The sequence below is a fragment of the Podarcis cretensis genome (genome assembly GCF_951804945.1).
Source record: "Podarcis cretensis genome assembly, chromosome: 5".
NCBI classification, from domain to species: Eukaryota; Metazoa; Chordata; class Lepidosauria; order Squamata; family Lacertidae; genus Podarcis; species Podarcis cretensis.
In genome coordinates, this window is record NC_137174.1 from 30197853 (window position 1) to 30217052 (window position 19200).

Below are 19200 nucleotides of genomic sequence, written 5' to 3' on the forward strand. Positions count from 1 at the left end.
CAGAATGTGTGCATTAGGGAAAAAATGCACTCAAGTGTTGGTGGATTTTCATGGTCTTTAAAAAAGTTATTATGCAGGTTCCCAACTCCTGCATTAAAGATTTTTGAGTGGCCATCTGCAATGAGATGCTCTATTGCTGAACTTTAATTCCTTATTTTTCTTTTCCAATACTTTTTAAAGTTGCAACTTGATAAAATACTCGAAGCAGCTAACAACTAATAAAAAGCAAAATATCAGGTTAAAATAACGGTACATTAAAATGACAGCAATAAGTAGAAACTCAAATCAAAAATCCTATAAGAATCACAAAACAGTGCCTTTAGTAACACAGCCGATTCAGGAAATAGGAAGCAACTAAAACTTTGGGTTTCAGTGGTGTAGCAGGAACCCCCTCCCAATCATTCAGTTTGTACAAACTTCACACACACTCACACTCACACACTACATACACTACGCTTCTGTTATAAATTCATAGAAAATCAACCATACATCGGATTTGCACTGTTCCACTTTTAGGACTACAAAATGAGAAAGGTTTGATACAGGGCAGCCATAATCCTTGAGCATACCAGTACATACACAGGAGCCCTGCCCAGTTGCTATGCCAACCCTGATGGTCTCAGACAGAAGACCATCAACAACACAACGGACTGCATACACGAGTGGATTCAACACGAACTATAACAAAAGAACAGTGATTGGATTCCCCCTCAGGGGGCAGGAAACTGCGACTACCTTTTGTCTTCTGAAAATAACTCATGGGGAGGGGGAGAAGGGAACCAGCCAGGTGACAGGACACTCAGGTTACCACCACAACTCCTCCCTCAACCCCTCCTTTCTGTGATGTATGTATGATGTTTCTGGGGGTGATCTTGATCTACAGGGTGGGAATTTCAAAAGGTTTTATAAGGCCTTGCACACCATTTTTCTGTGTCCTTTCCTCTCTCCTGCAAGTGAGGGGAGCACCGTGTTGCAACAGTTCAATAAAGGCCAAGCCTACAGGCTGCTGATTTGCTCCAATTTACTCTGGTTTGTGTCTTTACTTTTTGTCCAAGGGAGCCCTCGGATTTTTCCGGTAACAGTTGGGAATAAATAAAAAATTAGACTTGGGATTTGAACTTCCTGTTCAAATTTGGATGTTTCATTTCCTGAGCCAAGGTGCCTTGCAGCACAATATTAGGCATTTTACTCAGTTCTCAACATGTTCAATGCAGCTTACTGCCCAGGAAGATTTTTTTTTTAAAGGGTCAGTAGCCCTAAATCACTGGAAGAAAACGAAGGTATGCCATTATTATACTTGGACAGCAGGTGGCAGTGTTTGTTCACAATTACCATTCTACAGGAAACTTTTCAAATCAGCAGTCAGCTTTGGAGGAAAGCATCTTACATAGTCGGAGCAGGAGGAGAATACATTTAAGAATAGTTTTCTGAATTTCAAACCCTAAGGTACCAAAGCTTGGAAGCTGGTATTCTACCATCCAAATAAAATACTTGTGATTTTGGAGGCCATGTGCTTCCCCCTCCAGCCTAGGAGAAGGGAGGGTTAGCACAAAGGTGTCACAGTGGGAAAACAAGGTATCTGGATGGAAGGAAGGGAACTCCATGTCCCTCCACAGAGGGAGGGACCTTCTCCCATCATTATTCCCAGCTGGAGGCAAGCTCAAACATACACGCATTTGTTCATGTTTGTTCCTTACTTCTCTGTTCTCTTCTTCCCCTCTAGCTTTTGCCTTTCCCACTCCTCCAGGACAGTAAGCAGAGATTCATTTTTTTCTTTACACTTACAAAACTCTAAAGCAGGGATGGAGCACTTACTAGCATGGCCAATGGAAGCTGGAGTTTCCAGCAACACCTGGAGAACCACAGTTTACCCATCATCGCTGCACCATGAACACCATGGCTTGCTTTGCCCTAAGTTGACTTAGCTGTGAACTGGGGTGAAACTCACATGCAGTCATAACAATGGGGGACGGGACGTTGGTGTCTTTTGCAGCAAATCTGTCCAGTCTGCAAGCAGTTTAAACACCTGTGTGTACAAGTCTGAGAAACCTGGCCAGGCCAGGCGTCAGAGATGTGGGCGCCCAAGTGTATAAATTCAACAGGCGAAAAGCAGCTGCAGAAGTTGCCATTTCTTACTACCATGGCAGGGGAGAAAAGACAGCAAACCAGCACAAATCTACATCTACCACTTTCTACCAAAGCAATTCTCCTTCTCTTGAGGGGATGAGTAACGGAAGGCATAAGTGGGAGCTGTGGCAAAATGCTGCAGTGACTAAGTGCTCCCACATTCTCAAATTCCAAGCCAGCCAGTCATGTCCAGGAGACTCCATTCTGTTCCACTTCAGTTGAAAAAGAAAAGTCAATAGCGGCCCCCATTTTCATTGGAACTGTGGCACATGGGGAGTGGGGAGTTACATTAAGGGGTTCTGATCAGACCCAGAACAATGTCTTATTCCACCAGGGATGGAGATTAGGGAGGAGTCCTCCCACTCGCTTTCTCCTGCAGGATTACTTTTTTCTTTCTTCTGTACATCCCACTTCTCCAAGGTGCCATGAATGGATTCCCCACCCCACCTTTCCACTTTACCTTTACCACAACCCTGTAGTTAGGCTGAGAGACTAACTGGCCCAAGATCTCCCAGCAAGTGTCATGGCCAAGTGGGGATTTGAACCCTGGTTTTCCAGGGCCCCAATCTAACATTCTTGCCACTACACTCTGCTGGCTACCAGTTTCTGACTTGGACAGAGGTACCTGGTGTGACTGTCTCTTCTGCAGGCTGACTTGACTGTGGGTGCAGAGATTCTTGGGTGCCTTTTCAAGCCTCTGTTGCTACTTTTCCCTTTGACTATTTTTTCCTCATTAAGCCTTCTAGTGCTACTTTTTTTGGGGGGGGGGGGAGGGAAGACACCTTTCTTTGAGCCCGCATTAATTAGTTTCAGCTGTCACCCGGATCCTGCTTTTTCAATTACTCTGTGCAGCTGCTTTCCCCAGAGGTTTAACCGCTTCCTAACTAGCACAACTCGTAGTTTGCAGAGTGACCACAAATGTCCACTTCTTTCAAAGGCAGACTTTATTCAGCGCTCTGAATGTGTAGAAGCTGTCTCGTGAATGGCTCAGTGCTCGCAAATGTTACCTGAAAGACCACCTGCCCCTGCACTACTCTAAGATCACTTGGATCAGCCTCTGAGAACCTGCTGTCTCCTATCAGCCAGCGCTGCCAATAGTCAGGGATGATGAAAGTTGTGGTTCTAAACATCTGGAGGTTGCCAGGGTGGTGAATAATGACATCATTTTGGGAAATACTATTCATGGTATCACACCCTACAGAATACTGTACAAGGGTGATCCTGCAATGGGACCTTCTCTTATTGCCCCTATGTGATGGAATGCCCTACCCTCTTGCCATAGGTGAAGCAGCAATCATCAGCTGCTTTGGGACATCTTGTAAAGACTTGTCTTTTTGTCCAGGTGTTCCCTGACCCATAGGACTGGACTCTTGATTTTATGGATTTCCTGAATTCCTGCTTGCATACTACGGCTTTACTGCTTTTACCTTTCGTTTCAATAATAGTGAAGACTGTTTTCATGTTTTAAATCTGTTTTGAGATCTAAAATAAAAATTAAATAGTTTACAAATGCTATAAATAAATGTACATGTGTATATTGAGACTTCATAGAAGCACCTTGCAAATCAGAAAGAAGCCATTTCTCGGTGGCAGAGAGCATGATTTGCTTGCAAAAGGTTCCCTGCTCAATCCCAGGCTTCTCCAGTCCTCAGGGATGGCTCAAACAGCAGGTTGAGTGAAAAACACTCTGCTCGAGACCCTGGGAAACTGCTGCCATCTACTTGCACTGTCAAATAAGCTGCTTACACAACATGCCTTTAAAGTGCATGCACCCCCCCTTGCCGATTTACAGGAACTGTAGTTTCTTATGGGTGCTGGGAATCATAGCTCTGTGAAGGGGTAACTACAGTTTGCAGGATTCTTGTTGCAGTTAGGTGCTTTAAACGTACGATAGCGTGTATGCAGCCATAGTCTGTCATCTTCTGATTTGCAACGCATGTTCTAATCACGATTTAAGAAAAATGCAGAATCTCTTATGGGTGTGCTCAGTTTCCCTTCAAATGGTTCAACTTCCCCTATTTCAGCATACATATATTAATTTTCAGTCTCTGGACTTTGGGCAACCTAAAAAAGTTGACTTGTATTGCCTTCCAAACATCAAATATAGCCAAAAATGTCCATCATCATCACCACCAGAATAGTCCAGTATGATTTAGGGATTCTTATGAAGCTAGAAAGCAATGGATCACAAGTAGTGTAGTATCTGGCACCTTGGAGTCCCAGTTTCCAGGTGTCCCAGTGTCTAATGCCCCCTTAGAATTATTAAAATTCCCAAGACAAATTGTCTAGGTATTGGGCTGCATTTCAGCTCAGCAAACTTCTAGTGGGGCACGTCCTCATCTCATCATTCCCCAACCTCAGCACCAATTAGCCCTCACCCCATCTTACGACTTTCACACATTACACAGAAGCAAACCCAGCTTTGCCAGCAAGGGCTTACTTATCAAAGAGTTGTGGCCAATCCTCCACCCTGACAAGTATATCCACATGATTGCAGATGTTTGCAAACATGATGTTGTCACATTATGCTTTTTAGGCATGTGAAACCCCCTGAAACGTAATGTGTGAATGGGCCCTTACCATTCAAGTCATCTGAAAAACTGCAATGTCCCTGCTCTTCCTCTTTCCTGTCCCTTCTCTCTCCCCCCCCCCCTCTGCCCCATCTGAAGCAACAGAAGAGAACAGCAGGCTAGAACCAAGTCACGATTGTTGTTGGGTGTTGGCGAGAATAAATGGAAAGAAAGAGGGAGAGTTGTGAAGAGGTCATTTTAGAAGCTCTTTCATTGCTTTTCTAACTTCCTTCTCAGTGGGAGGGGGTGGCAGAGTCCTCAAAGCAACATTGAAAGCAAGGCAGGATAATGTGTGCCTGGCTGAGGCAAGGAATCCCCGAGTGCAAACTGCAATGTCTTAATTATCAGTCAACAATTACTCCTTTCAGGGTGGAACATATGGTAGATGGTTTGCTTAAGAAAGAAAACAAAAATACTTTAGAAACTTAAATGATGTTGGGAAAATAGTCGAAATTGCTTTAAAGGGATTGCGAAGGGGGAGGCGGCATTGCTCAGGATGCAAGTCCCGCACGAGTCAGCTGGGCTAGGGTTTGATTTGAAGGCGTTGCTCCCACCGCACGCGACCGGATTCGCTCGCTTGCTTCCTAAGCAGGTCAGTTCTGGGGGAATGTCCTGTCCTCGCAGCCAGACCTTTTGAAGCAATGACAGGAGCAGCTCCCAGGTGGACCCGTGAACAGAACCCTCCATTTCTGCTGTGTTTTTGCTTATGGAGTACACTGGTGCTTCTACTCCAAATAGCTATACTGGCATAAGGTGAACAAATGAGGAGCCAGGTCAAGCCAGGGAACAGGTTGGAATTTCAGACAGTGGAACCCCACCATTTGTTTAAGCCAGCACTCATGCTCAAATCAGTTTGGTTTTGCTAATATTAAAATAAGTTTGGCGCACTTCCTTTTTGGCAGAGTTCATATGAAGAGGAGCAAAGGAGTGGCAGACATCCTCACAGAGAGTATTCAGGAATTCCAGTGTAACTACTTCTACAGGTGTTTCCGCCTGTTGCAGGAGGCAAAGCGTATCGTGACACCATAACAACTAATAAATCTGTTGTCTTTAAGGTGACGCAAGACTTAATGTTGTTTTTTAGAGGAGCGTTCAACTCCATTTCTGCCTCGTTCTGTCTGCAAACACATGAGAAGGGGCAGAGGTGAAATGATGCAATGCCTTTGGATTGTTCCTCATGGGAATGCAGTGTAGGTCAGAAAAATAACTGGCTAGTTTTGTGCCTTCCACAGCGGCTTCAGCTGCAGAAGTCAATGGGTGAAGGTTTTCACAACATGGAGAAAAAGGCTATCATCTTCTGCGCACAGGACTGGCTCTACTGTTAGGCAATATGAGGCATCTGTCTCAGGCAGCAGATGCAGTGGGTGGTGAGAAGGAACAGTAACTGCAGCACCTTAGCCATTTCTTCTTCCTCCAGCACCAATAGTCACTCAAAAACTAGGGGGGAGGGGAAACTACATGAGGGAACAAAAAAAGAACATAGCAGTAGCCCAACAAATTTATTTGCATGTCTTTCACCTGGAACAGCTGATTTTAAGAAAAGGAAATGCCACAACTGAGCTAAAGTCTGTTTGGAAGTTTTTGTCCCTCCTGTCCCAAATATATTGAGGCTAGAATTCTATGCACGTTTACTGGGTAGTAAGCCCTGCTGAGGTGGCACTGTGGTCTAAACCACTGAGCCTCTTGGGCTTGTCAATCAGAAGGTCAGCAGTTTGAATCCCCACGACGGGGTGAGCTCCCGTTGCTCGGTCCCTGCTCCTGCCAACCTAGCAGTTCAAAAGCATGCCAAAAAGTGCAAGCAGATAAATATGTACTGCTATGGCGGGAAGGTAAATGGCATTTCCGTGCGCTGCTCCGGTTTTGGTGTTCCGTTGCGCCAGAAGCAGCTTAGTCATGCTGGCCACATGACCCAGAAAAACTGTCTGCGGACAAACGCGGGCTCCCTCAGCCTGTAAAGCAAGATGAGCGCTGCAGCCCCAGAGTCATTCGCGACTGGACTTAACTGTCAGGGATCCCTTTCCCTTTCCCTTTACGCCCCGCTGAACAAAGAGGGGCTTGCTTCCTAATAAGCTCACACAGGATTGGTCTGAACGAGTGTGCCTGGTTTCCTGAGGGTGGGGGAAGAGAGGGAGAAAAATGAGATCGTTCCTCTGAGCCAGTGGTTCTCAAAGGGTGTGGTGTGCCACACTGGGGTGGTAGGAGAGGATGGCAAGTGTGGCAGGAAGATTCAAGGACTATTAAAGAAACATTTAAACATTTCAGTGTAGTATAAGATAGCATCAAAATAGTTTTTATATATAAAAGCAGAAACAGTATCCATGCCTGTCTTCAAGAGCATGGATTACTCTTCTACAGCTCTCCACAACATGGTGTGGTGAACAGGGAATCTCAACCGTGTCCAAGAGGAAAAATCAGGAAAGAGAAAGGCTTCTTTGTGTTGATGAGGAGATGAGAGTTCGTTTGTATCAAATAAGACCTAATGTAAATGAGATTACCCGGCAAAAGCCAAGCCTAAAATCCTCACCAATTATACGCATAAAAGAGCAGATCCAATTCAAGACCACCCCATTAAAAGAGAAGCAGAAAATTAAGGTCCAAAAGGCTTAAGTGAATAAAAATGCTTTTGCCAGGCATGCCTCCCTGGGGAAAGCATTCCACAAGTGGGGAGTCACCCCCGAGGAGTCTGTTCTTGTGTTGAAACCCTCCACGGCTGCCTCGGAAAGGGGCACATGGGGGCTGACTCTCAGGCCAGGCAAACTCTGTAGACCTAGCATGGCCACCTGTCATAGAGGCTTTAGTTGAGATGCCTGCCTTGCAGGGGGTTGGACTAGATGACCCCCGGGGTCCCTTCCAACTCTACAATTCTAAGAGATTCTATTGAAGTGTTTTTTCAAAGCCTGCCTCCCTTTAATGGAGGACACACAAGCCACCACCTGAAGTAGCCCGATGCATGCTCTTACCTGAAGAGTTAGCCCCATGTACAGCCTCTTTCAAAACTGTGCTTCTCCCAGGACCTCAGCAGAATGGTCTATCAGCACCAAGCAGTTCCACCTACCAAATATAAATGCACACACATTAATGCCTAAGTCATGCTCTAGTCTATGTCTGTATTATGTTCAGAAGCAAAATATTTCACCACTTAAATAAGGGCTGCATGCACCCCATGCATTTAAAGCACCCGAGTTCCACAAAGAATCCCAGGAACGGTAGTTTGTTAAGGGTGCTGGGAACTGCAGTTCTGTGAGGAGGGCAAACTATAGTTCCCAAGATTCTTTGGGGAAAGTCATGGGCTTTATATGTGCTTTGAATGTATGGGGTGTACGCAGATCGTGTACTTCCACTAGTCTCCGCCTCAACCTGCTGTGGGGCAAAATGACTTTGGACAGCTAATGGAATGCAGGAAACCAATGGAGCCGGAGGCACAGTGGCTCATTCAGAGCCTCGGCACATAAAAAGGTACTTGTTTTACGGATGTGCATGTGACATCCCAATACTTGTGCCTGCTTGAGGCTTCGCACACATCTGCTGATATCAGAGGTGGCTTCCAAACAACCATCATCTCTTTCAGCTGCTTGTTCCAAATTATCTCACTACTATGCACAGGCTGGGAACCGGGTCAAGAGAGGCATCTGCAGGCATGCAAAATCCATCTGCATGCACCTTGGGAGAGGTTGACCTTTCGGTTCCAGTAGCAGCCCCTCATGCACTGCTGTGGCACACATGTGTGGATGACCCCCATATTTCTACATGGATTCATTGCACCCACAAACAACTGCTGTGACACTGCAGGTCGATTGCTGCTGCTGTGAATTGCAACCCAAAGCAACTGCAGGGTCCCAGATTAGGCTGATGTAACAGGAGAACCATGCCATGCACACTTCTGATATGCCCCCATGACTCATGTGTGTGGCGGTAACTTAGCACAGGGTAGGGAGACTCTGGCCTTTCCAGTTGTTGGACTTCCCTCATCCCCAGGCAGCATGGTCAATGGCCAAGGATGCTGAGCATTGTGGTCCAGTGATATCTAGAGAGGCGCATGTTTCCCAGTCCTGCTGCAATCAATTGGAAGAGTATCACCAAAAGGGTTAGGATAGGAGTTTCCAAACTATGGTGCACAGACCACCATTTATTCAGGTGGTCTGTGAAGAACAGTGGGCACAGAGCATTAGATGTTCATATTGATTTTAACTGTTTTTATTGCTTCTTTTATTCCTTATATTGCATCCTTATTATTGTTGTATTTTGTATCGTACTCTGTAGAATCCAAATGGTAATATGATAAAATACAAATAATTGAAACAAAAGAAGCAATAAAAGTACAATTAGAAACCAGACAGCATCTAGTACAGAGCAATACAGTTGCAACAGCAGGCAGAAAATTTGTTATGCAATTTTCAAGAAGTCGCTGTGTGGGTGAAAGGTCTGGGAACCACTGGGTTAGGATATCTGTGTAACTGCCAAGACAATTTCATATTTACATGTCACATCTTTTAGTGCAGGGTGTTTTTTAATGGCTTAAATCTTAAAGGTTACACACAATAAACTATATCATTTGCTGGGTTTGACAACAGGCAAAAACTATGGCGTTCTTCATAGCTCAGTCGGTAGAGTCACGCGTTGGGCTAAAGATTCCTGTCTTGCAGGGGGTTGGACTAGATGACCCTGCAGATCCCTTCCAACCATACAATCCTATGATTCTACACAGATGCTCTTATGCTGGTGCAAGATGAGCTTGCAGTCTCTCAAAATCTGGGAGAGTTGTGTACAGCTATTAACCAAATGAAAAAGAACAGAGCCAGTGGACCTGATGGGATACCTGCGGAGGTCTTCAAAGTAGGCAGAATTGAACTTACACAACAACTTCACAAGCTCATCAAAAAAATCTCAGCGAGAGTGGAGATCCCAGCAGACTTTAGGAATGCCAAAATTACCACTCTTTAAAAAAAGGTGATAGAATGGATTGCAAAAACTTTCAAGGCATCGCTATTAGCTGCGGCTGGCAAAATTCTTGCAAGGATCTTAGCAAACCATCTCCTAACAATATCTGAGGCTACTGTTCCTGAATCCCAAAATGGTTTTCGACCTTCTAGGGGGACAGTGGACATGATTTTCACCGCTCGACAGCTTCAAGAAAAATGCAGAGAGCAAAACCAACCCCTGTATTGACCTGACTAAGGCCTTTGACATTAAATCATAATGCCCTGTGGACTGTCCTTCTGAAAATCGGCTGCCCAGATAAATTTGTGAACATCTTTCGGCTCCTCCATAACATGACAGCAAGAATTGCAAATAACAGTGGCTCTCAAGATGAACCATTCACAGTGGCATCAGGTGTTAAAGAGGGTTTTGTTATCACCCCGAATCTATTATTTTCATCACCATGATCCTACACTTTGTTGAAGGGAAACTCCCCACTGGAGTAGAAATAATTATCAAACAGATGGAAAGCTCTTTAACTTGAGTAGGCTGAAAGCAACAAGCAAGGTTACCATAACTTCCGTCAAAGCTTCAGTCTGCCGATGACGACGTAGTGTGTGCACACTCAGAGAATGACCAAACCATCCTAAATATCTTCACAGAAGCTTACAGAAAGTTTGGCCTATTGTTCAACATCCAAAAAACACAAGTGCTGCACTAACAAGCACAAAACAACCCCTCTGCAGCACCACAAATCCAACTCAGTGGTGTAATGTTGGAAAATATCAATCACTTCTCCTACCTGGGAAGTTCTCTTTCCACAAGGGCCGACACTGATGCCAACATCCAGCATCGCACGAGTTCTGCGAGTGCAGCTTTCTCCCGATTGAAGTTCAGAGTGTTTGAGGACCGGGACATTCTCAGGGACACCAAAATGCTTGTTTACAAAGCTATTGTACTACCAACCTTACCAACCCTACCAAGCTTGTGAAACATGGACCACTTATAAACACCATCTCCAGCTCCTCAAAAGATTCCATCAATGGTGTCTCCAAAAAAATTACATATCACTTGGGAAGATAGGTGAACTAGTGCCAGTGTACTGGAAAAAAACAAAGATCTCCAGTGCCAAAGCAATGACTCTTCAACATCAACTTCGTTGGACTGGTCATGTTGTTCGGATGCCTGATTATTGTCTATCAAAGCAACTACTCTATTCCAAACTTAAAAATGGAAAGTAATGCTGCTGGTCAACAAGTTTAAAGACTCTCCCTAGGCAAATCTTAAAAAATGTAGTATAAACACAGACAAATGGGGAACCTGTGAGGGCTCCAACTGGGGAACAGCCTTTACCAAAGGTGTCATGGGCTTTGAAGACGCTCGAACTCAGGATGAAAGGGACGCTAAGAGAAAGGCACGTTTGGCAAACCCTCACCACGACCAACTCCTACCCAGAAACCTATGTTCCCACTGTTGAAGACAATATGGATCCAGAACTGGCCTCCACAGTCACTTATGGACTCACTGTTAAGACCGGGTTCATGGAAGACAATCTTACTCGGCTACGTGTGATCGCCAAAGAAGAAGAACTCAATGACCCTGCTGGCCCCTTCCAACCATACAATCCTATGATTTTATGAAGATGCTCTTATGCAGGTGAGTTAAGGAAGGGGAAGACAACTGGGGAAAGAGAAAAGGGCAGTGGGGAGATCACATTTTAGGAAGGGGGAACCCGTGGTTCTGCATTGGACTGCAACTCCCCTCCAACCTAGCCAGTGCTCAGGGGTGCTGGGCGCTGCAATTCAGCAACACCTGCGCCCCCAGATTGCACCTAATTTTAACAGTGAGGATGAAACACGGAGGCAGATTCCCATGCAGCATGAGACAATGCAGAAAGTAACCCTTGCGATGGAACTCGTTTCCTCTCCCAAGCAAGCTCCCCGGTCTTCAGCGGTGCGCCCTCGCTAGGACTGCAGCCTGAAAGCAGCTCAGGCCTGGGGTGCGCGCACGTCGGGCGGGGAGAGGGGAAGGCAGCTCGCCGCGGAGGGTTTCGACGTGACTCACCGCGCTCGGGGTCCATGGCCAGGCGGGTCCGGGGCGCGGCCGAGCTCCCCTCGGGCCTGAAAGACGCCTCTCCCGGCTGGGACGCGGGGCTGCGGCTCCTCTCGCTTCCCGGGTTCCTGTCACGACGGGCCCACCTGCTCCGCCCCAAGCCCCTGGCTTCGCGGGAAAGAAGCCTTTCCTCCCCTCGGCTGTAATACGAGCTCTTGCAACCCGCCCTCTCCGACCGCCCGACTTGGTTTCCCCTCACGTGTCCGCCTTCGGGTTGTTGACACCGGACGCCGATCTATAATAGAGGGGCGAAGCGTCTGGGTTGCGTAGAGGCCTCGTGGAAGGCTCGCAATAGCAGCTGCGGAAGAGGACGCATGTGAAAAAAATGCCGAAAAAGATCCCGCCAGCACTTGGGTTATCTCTGCCTCTTGACTGCACTGGGCCAAAGTTATAGGCAACAAAAAAACTTGCAAAACGGAGCAAAGACTTGGCAAGTGCGGGACAGGATGCTGGACTAGTCGAGCCTTTGGTCTCTTGTGTTTTGTGCTAAGCAAACTTTAATGTTTTAGTTAAAATATTTAAAGCATGTTTTCCCAGCCTTAAAAAGGCCCCGGTGAGCACTAACAACATGAGAGGTTGCCTGCTCTGGATGGGGTTGCAGTCCCCCTGAAGGAGCAGGTACGCAACTTTGGGGGTACTTTTGGATCCTTTTTGCTGTCGCTTGAGGCGCAGGTGGACTCAGTGGCGCCCCTCTCTGGACAGCGAAACAGGGATAGCCTAACTTCTGCCATCTATGCTCTGGTAACCTCTGGGGTGGAATCTAGACCAGGGGTCAGCAAACTTTTTCAGCAGGGGGCTGGTCCACTGTCCCTCAGACCTTGGGGGGGGGGACTATATTTTTTTTCGGGGGGGGGGGTTGAACGAATTCCTATGCCCCACAAATACCCCAGAGATGCGTTTTAAATAAAAGGACACATTCTACTCATGTAAAAACAAGCTGATTTCCGGACCATCTGCAGGCCGGATTTAGAAGGCAATTGAGCCGGATCCGGCCCCCGGGCCTTAGTTTGCCTACCCATGATCTATTCTAGACACACACAAAAACGCTGTGAAAATGTTGTTTTTTAGCGTTTTGAAATATATATTGAATTTGCCATGAGCTCACCATCGCCATCTAGTGTCACACTTGTATAATGCTTTTAAAACATATTTGCAGCTCTATAGCTGAGTCTTAGGGTGAGATTACTGCAATGGGTTATATGTGGGGCTGCCTCTGAAAACAGTTCAGAAACTTCAGCTGTGCAAGCTCTGACAAGCAGCAGACCAATTTAGAGCTTTGATTGATAAGAACAACCAAGAATCTTGGGGCACCTTAAAGAATAGCAGACTTACTATGACATAAGCTTTTGTGAACTAGAATGCTCTTCTTCCAGCTGAAACGAAACCATGAAATCTTATGCCTTAATAAATCTGCCTTTAACGTGCCACAAAGCTATGTTGCTTATGGTGTGACACAAGCACAGGTATCTTTCCGAATATTCTCTTAACACCTTCAGTGTGGAACCTCTGAAACATGCAGCTAGTACAGAATATTTTTTTAAAAAATCCCATTACAGAGGGTTGAGTCGCAAAGAGCATCTGAACACCTGTATTCTAGGATGTGCACACTGGAAGACCATTCAAATTCCAAGACTGTTAAGCTAGAGCAGGGATCAGCTACGTGCAGCCCATGGGCCGGATGCAGCCCACGAAGACCATCGTACCGGCCCACGAACCGCCCCCAAACTGAGCTGCTTACCCATCTTTATCTCTCTCTCTCCCCACCCCTGACTTAAATGCAATTTCAGCACTAGCCTATCCAATATGGACCAGTGAAGCACCAATGATGCAACTGGTGGGGGGTAATGGTCTATGTAGCATAGTTGCCTTTCTGTATTGTGCTCCCTGACTGCATCGCCATTCCAATGTCTTGCTACATGGTCCATTCCCTCACAGGCCGCATTCTGTGCCTTAAACTATCATATAAACAATTCATGAAATAGCACACTGATCTTTTGAAGATATGCTTAAGGAACAGGCAGGAAATTATCATGCAGCACACATATTATTCATGGCAGAATATTCATTTTAAGTGCACTAACCTTACCCCCAAATACCAAGTCTGGGTAGTGCCCATCTTTCCAAATCACTGGAGATTTCCATTATCAGCCTGTTCATTTTTGTCACTTGAGAAATGTAGAACCCAAAATCCCTAGATGTGTTTATGACTTCTGGACACCAACAAAACCACTAGCTGGCATACAAAGTAGCTGATTTACACTTGCTCATGGGCAGTAGTATGGATGCGGGTGGCGCTGTGGGTTAAACCACAGAGCCTAGGACTTGCCGATCAGAATCCCCGCGACGGGGTGAGCTCCCATTGCTCGGTCCCAGCTCCTGCCAACCTAGCAGTTTGAAAGCATGAAAAAGTGCAAGTAGATAAAGAGGTACCGCTCTGGCGGGAAGATAAACGGCGTTTTCGTATGCTGCTCTGATTCGCCAGAAACGGCTTAGTCTTGCTGGCCACATGACCCAGAAGCTGTCGGCCAATAAAGCGAGATGAGCTCCGCAACCCCAGAGTCGGCTACGACTGGACCTCATGGTCAGGGGTCCCTTTACCTTTACAGGCAGTAGTAATTTAGTATCTTTTTCACCCCCTGCACTCTGTGGCACTATCTTTCTCTGTACCACCGCCGGGCTATTTGACACTCTTCGGTCACGGCACTTATTTCCCATTTGCCTACTGCACAGGTCTCTACAATCCATCCTTTCCTCTCTACAAACCACATGCTGATACTGTCTTCCGTCTGCATTATCACAGTTTCATCCACAGTTCCTTCTAGATCCCCACTTTCCCCAGGTTACTTTGCACATCCTGTTCTTTTCTTCTTCCTTTAGACCACGGATAGGGAATCTGTACACTCCAGATGTTTTTGCACTGCGACTCCTATCAGCACCAGACAGCATAGCCAACGGTCAGGGATGATTCGAGTTGCAGTCCAGCAAAATCTGTGCTACAGGTCCCTTACTCCTACTTTAGACAGACTCCAAATGACCTGTTTGTTCAACATCCATCCTGATTTGCTTGCACAAAAGTTGCATGCTAGTCGGCCTATGGCCGGTCTTTTTTTTTGAGCATTCATTCTGTTGTTGCTTTATTACAGGGTGGTTATGTGCAGGCCCAGTTGCTAGCTAACCCCCAGGCATGTGTGTAGGTTGCCCAGGAAGACCCCGGAGACCTTTCTCTCTGTAGACGGCACTGTTTTCTCCTACGCTTTCTTTGGGCTGTACACACAAAGGGCACTCTTAAAAAAGGGTCGAAGATTTACTGTGCCAGAATGCAACTGGCGGCGTTTTTATAACAATCCTTTGCAGCTTTTCCTATTCAGTGAATTAGTGACTGATTATTCCAAAGCATTTTCAAGTTAGCTGAGTCATTAATTATTTCCCTTTTTAAAAACACCATAGATCTTTCTAACCGTGTGTGTGTGTGTGTACACAAAGTGGGAGATGGAGAGAGAAAGAGTCGGGTAAGGAAAGGACATATTTTAAACCCGCTTTTCGGAGGCAAACCACATTGTTTCTTCTTGCGGCAAGCAACTGAGACAAAAAGGGGAGCTTTGCATATCTCACCTCTCTCTCCATTGGTTACATTGGAAACAAATAGGCCACTTCCCTTTTGATTAATGATCATTTCTGTATGAATGGGTTGATCTTGCCACTGATCTCCTACCTAAACTTAACTTGTGGATACGATTGTCTCTCTGCATTGGATAAATTTCACATCTTCTGTGCAGCAGTTCCCACTGAGGTGCTTCTAGAGCTGGGGTGGAGAGCCTGTGACTTTCCAAATGTCGTTGGACTCTACTAACAGCCCCAGCCAGCATGGCCAATAATCTTAAGTGATGGGAATCGAGTCTTGGGTCAGCTCTCTCATGAAGCAACAGCCTCGGGAAGTTGATTCTGGGGTAGGTAAAGGTAAAGGGACCCCTGACCATTAGGTCCAGTCATGGCAGACTCTGGGGTTGCGGCGCTCATCTCACTTTATTGGCCGAGGGAGCCGGCGTACAGCTTCCGGGTCATGTGGCCAGCATGACTAAGCCGCTTCTGGCGAACCAGAGCAGTGCACGTTAACACCGTTTACCTTCCCGCCAGAGCGGTACCTATTTATCTACTTGCACTTTGATGTGCTTTCAAACTGCTAGGTTGGCAGGAGCAGGGACCGAGCAACGGGAGCTCACCCTGTTGCGGGGATTCGAACCGCCAATCTTCTGATTGGCAAGTCCTAGGCTCTGTGGTTTAACCCACAGCGCCACAGTAGGCACCAAATGTTTGGGCATTTAATGTTTTGTTACTGTTTTTTTTAATGTCAGGGAGCGAAAATAGGCATGTGGGATATTATACCTGAGCTGCTGGGGGGAAAAAACCTCAACAGGCTTTGGGTGCTATAAACCTCAACTTGGGGAGAGGAGCCCGAGACAGCCCTACCATGAGGCAAAATGAGGCAGCTGCCTCAGGCAGCATACGCTGAGGGGTGCAGAGTAGACAGAGCTGTTGTGTGCCCTGCAGCCTGCTTTATGTCCCTCCCTGAATGAGCCTGCTGCCCTCAATTGCAGTGGAAGATTCTCACTGCCAGTATTGAAATAGGAGTCAAGTGCTGTCTAGCCATCTTCTGTACATGAAGCGGGGGACATTCCACCTTTTGGAGCAAAATGCTTTGGGTTGGGCTCAGTAGTAATCCAACCATATTTGTGGAGGTCCACAGGTTCTCCACCCCTGAGGTCACCAAGGGTGACCTGCTGAATGTCAATACAGGACACCTTCAGCAAATGCGCATGAACAGTTATTCAGATGTACTGTTTATGGGATGATTAACAGGTGTTGCATCTGCAGCCCCTCAGCCACTTGTACTATCTCATAGGGGTGGGGTACCTCCGCCAGAGGGCCAAATACGGCTCTGAAGGCCTCTCTGGACTTTTCCCAAGCCACAGCCCTTCTTCCCAGGCTCCAGAGCTCCCTGGTTCTGCTCCATGCACCCTTGAGTGCCTTGGCCTACTGGAAGTGTTCCCAAACTGTAACAATGTCCCTTGTTTGCATGGATAGAGAGGAATGTATAGCTTTGTGTGGCTGGAATGTTGCCTATTGTACACAGGAAAGCATCACACCTGTTGCTCCTCCCACTTTTACCTCTTTCCCCACCCACCACTGACAAGTGACCCCTGGAAGGTTGATCATGAGACAATGTGGCCCTCAGCTGAAAAATATTTTCCAAGGCTGGATCTAAACACAAAGAAGTGTTTCAGTTTAAAGCATTGTAAATTTAAACAGGGAAAACAAGTACAGTGGTACCTCGGGTTACAGACACTTCAGGTTACAGACACTTCAGGTTACAGACTCCACTAACCCAGAAATATTACCTCGGGTTAAGAACTTTGCTTCAGGATGAGAACAGAAATCGTGCTCTGGCGGCGCAGCGGCAGCAGGAGGCCCCATTAGCTAAAGTGGTACCTCAGGTTAAGAACAGTTTCAGGTTAAGAACGGACCTCTGGAACAAATTAAGTTCTTAACCTGAGGTACCATTGTAGAGAAAAATGGGACTCCACATTGCCATCTGGTGGCACAATGTTATATCGCATATACAACACATATAAATCGCTTTTTCTTTACCAGTCTGGCTGAGTTCCTATAGTCAATGCCCCTGACATAGAATCATAGAATCATAGAGTTGGAAGAGACCACAAGGGCCATCGAGTCCAACCCCCTGCCAAGCAGGAAGCCAAGCAAGCTGACAGAGGAAATCATTTGTGGACTGGTGCCATGCAGCACAATCCCATAAATACATCAGGGATAGATAACCTTTTTCAGCCCAAGACTCACGTTCTTTTGTGGACAACCTTCAATCCCTTTTTCTTTCCCCCTCCTCCTTACTTTTCTCAACTCTGTTGCACATGGATTATCCCTATTTCTATATCTCCCCCCTCCTTTATTTTGCAGCCCTCTTTGCAAACACACACACACACACAATGCCCTAAACCCCTGGCCTACCTGGTGGCAAGTCCGTATGCCAAGTTCCCAGTCCAGGGCCAATCCACATGTCCAAAGTCAAAAACCAAAGAACAGTCCCACAGAGATCCTGCAGGATCCGAGCCATGGCCCAACCATGGGCAGCTGAGCAGACACAGCACCTCAGCTCTGCTTCCCTTTTGTACTTTGCCTGCTGACTGCAGCATCTGGGCTTGACGAGGCAGATGACCCTCACCTGCTCCAAGCCTACTCCAGTTGAGGAATCACAACTCAGAGCTAATGAGTCCCACCTGGCCACCCAGGGAGCTGGGCTGTGGGCCCTTGACTGCCTCCGCCTCCTGGAATTACTCCCTACACCTCAGAGCCCACTGTGTTCATGGAGACAGGGGTTCCTCTGGCTCTGGTGATGGGTCCTGCTGCTCTGGTTCCTGTGCACTGACCCCCATCCCTTTGCCACCCTCTGTCACCCTGTACTCCTATCCCCAGCTTGCCCTGGTGTGTCCCAGTCCTGGCCACGCCCCTTGCCGCAAACCTCTTCCTCCTCCCCATCATCCTGCCAGTTCATGACACCTTTGCTCTGCAGGCACCTTATGGGCGGCACAAGCATCTGCTCTCTGCTTATGACAGGCTGTGATCTGAACTGCATACGTTGTTCTGGGGTAGCATGGTGGATAATGATACCTGATACTAAGGAAGGGACAAGTGGACAATAATCTCTCCAAGGCTATGATTTTGGGTGTCTACAAATGCTATGGTTTTGTAACCCAAACTGAAATCCCCAACGCTGAATGAAGCTGACTAAATTGATGAAAATCTGGATTCAAATCGGAGAACTCCAGAGAGATGTAATTTTATTAAGCACTGAAAAAGAATATATTTCCCCCCCCCCCGACATTTACTGATATCCGTGGTTCATAATTCAATATCCAGCAAGCATCCCATGTTATTTATCCATTTGCACCAGTGTAGCAATGCCAATAATTTGCTATGTGCATGTAAATTTTCATTTTGGTTTGTTTTTATATATTTGTAAACTACCCTTCAGCCAATGATTCCCAGGGCAGCTCATAACGCAATAAAGAAATAACATCAGCCACCAAATAAGCAAGAAATTAAAGATAGCAGAGTTAAAACTCAAAAGTCTGGGAGAATCCAAATATTGTTGCCCGAGGCTGAAGGGATAGCACTGCAGGTGCCCCGGCCAGCCTCTCTTGGGATGGAATTCCATAAAAACAGGGGAGGGGGCAACGCCACAAAGGCTCTCTCCCCAAGTGCTGGATTTATGTATAGGCAAAAGCTTAGGGACTGTAAATCTAGGGGGCTTTGCCAGCCCACCCGCTCCCTAGTGGGCAGTCTCCCCTCTCCCAAAACTGCAAACCCAAGACTTCTTGAAAGAGAAGGGCAACTTGGGCCTCTAAATCTTGTGGGCCTCGTCAGCCTGCCCATTCCCCAGCAGGCAATCTCCTCTCTC

The 19200-nt window shown here is 46.7% G+C and overlaps 1 protein-coding gene across 3 annotated transcripts in view; it reads right to left on the reverse strand.

Annotated features, from left to right (window-relative positions):
• The window catches only part of LOC307216249 (broad substrate specificity ATP-binding cassette transporter ABCG2-like), a 30355-nt gene extending 18347 nt beyond the window's left edge, over window positions 1-12008 (reverse strand). Inside the window, exons 1-2 of one of the 3 annotated variants that reach the window (XM_079976292.1) lie at window positions 11679-12008; window positions 7658-7748 (exon numbers count right to left, since the gene is read on the reverse strand). The gene's annotated coding sequence lies outside the window, so the exon portion shown is untranslated. The remainder of the gene's footprint in view (window positions 1-7657; window positions 7749-11678) is intronic. The other 2 variants (XM_079976291.1, XM_079976293.1) reach the window with 2 other exon arrangements.
• Window positions 12009-19200: the final 7192 nt, after the last annotated feature.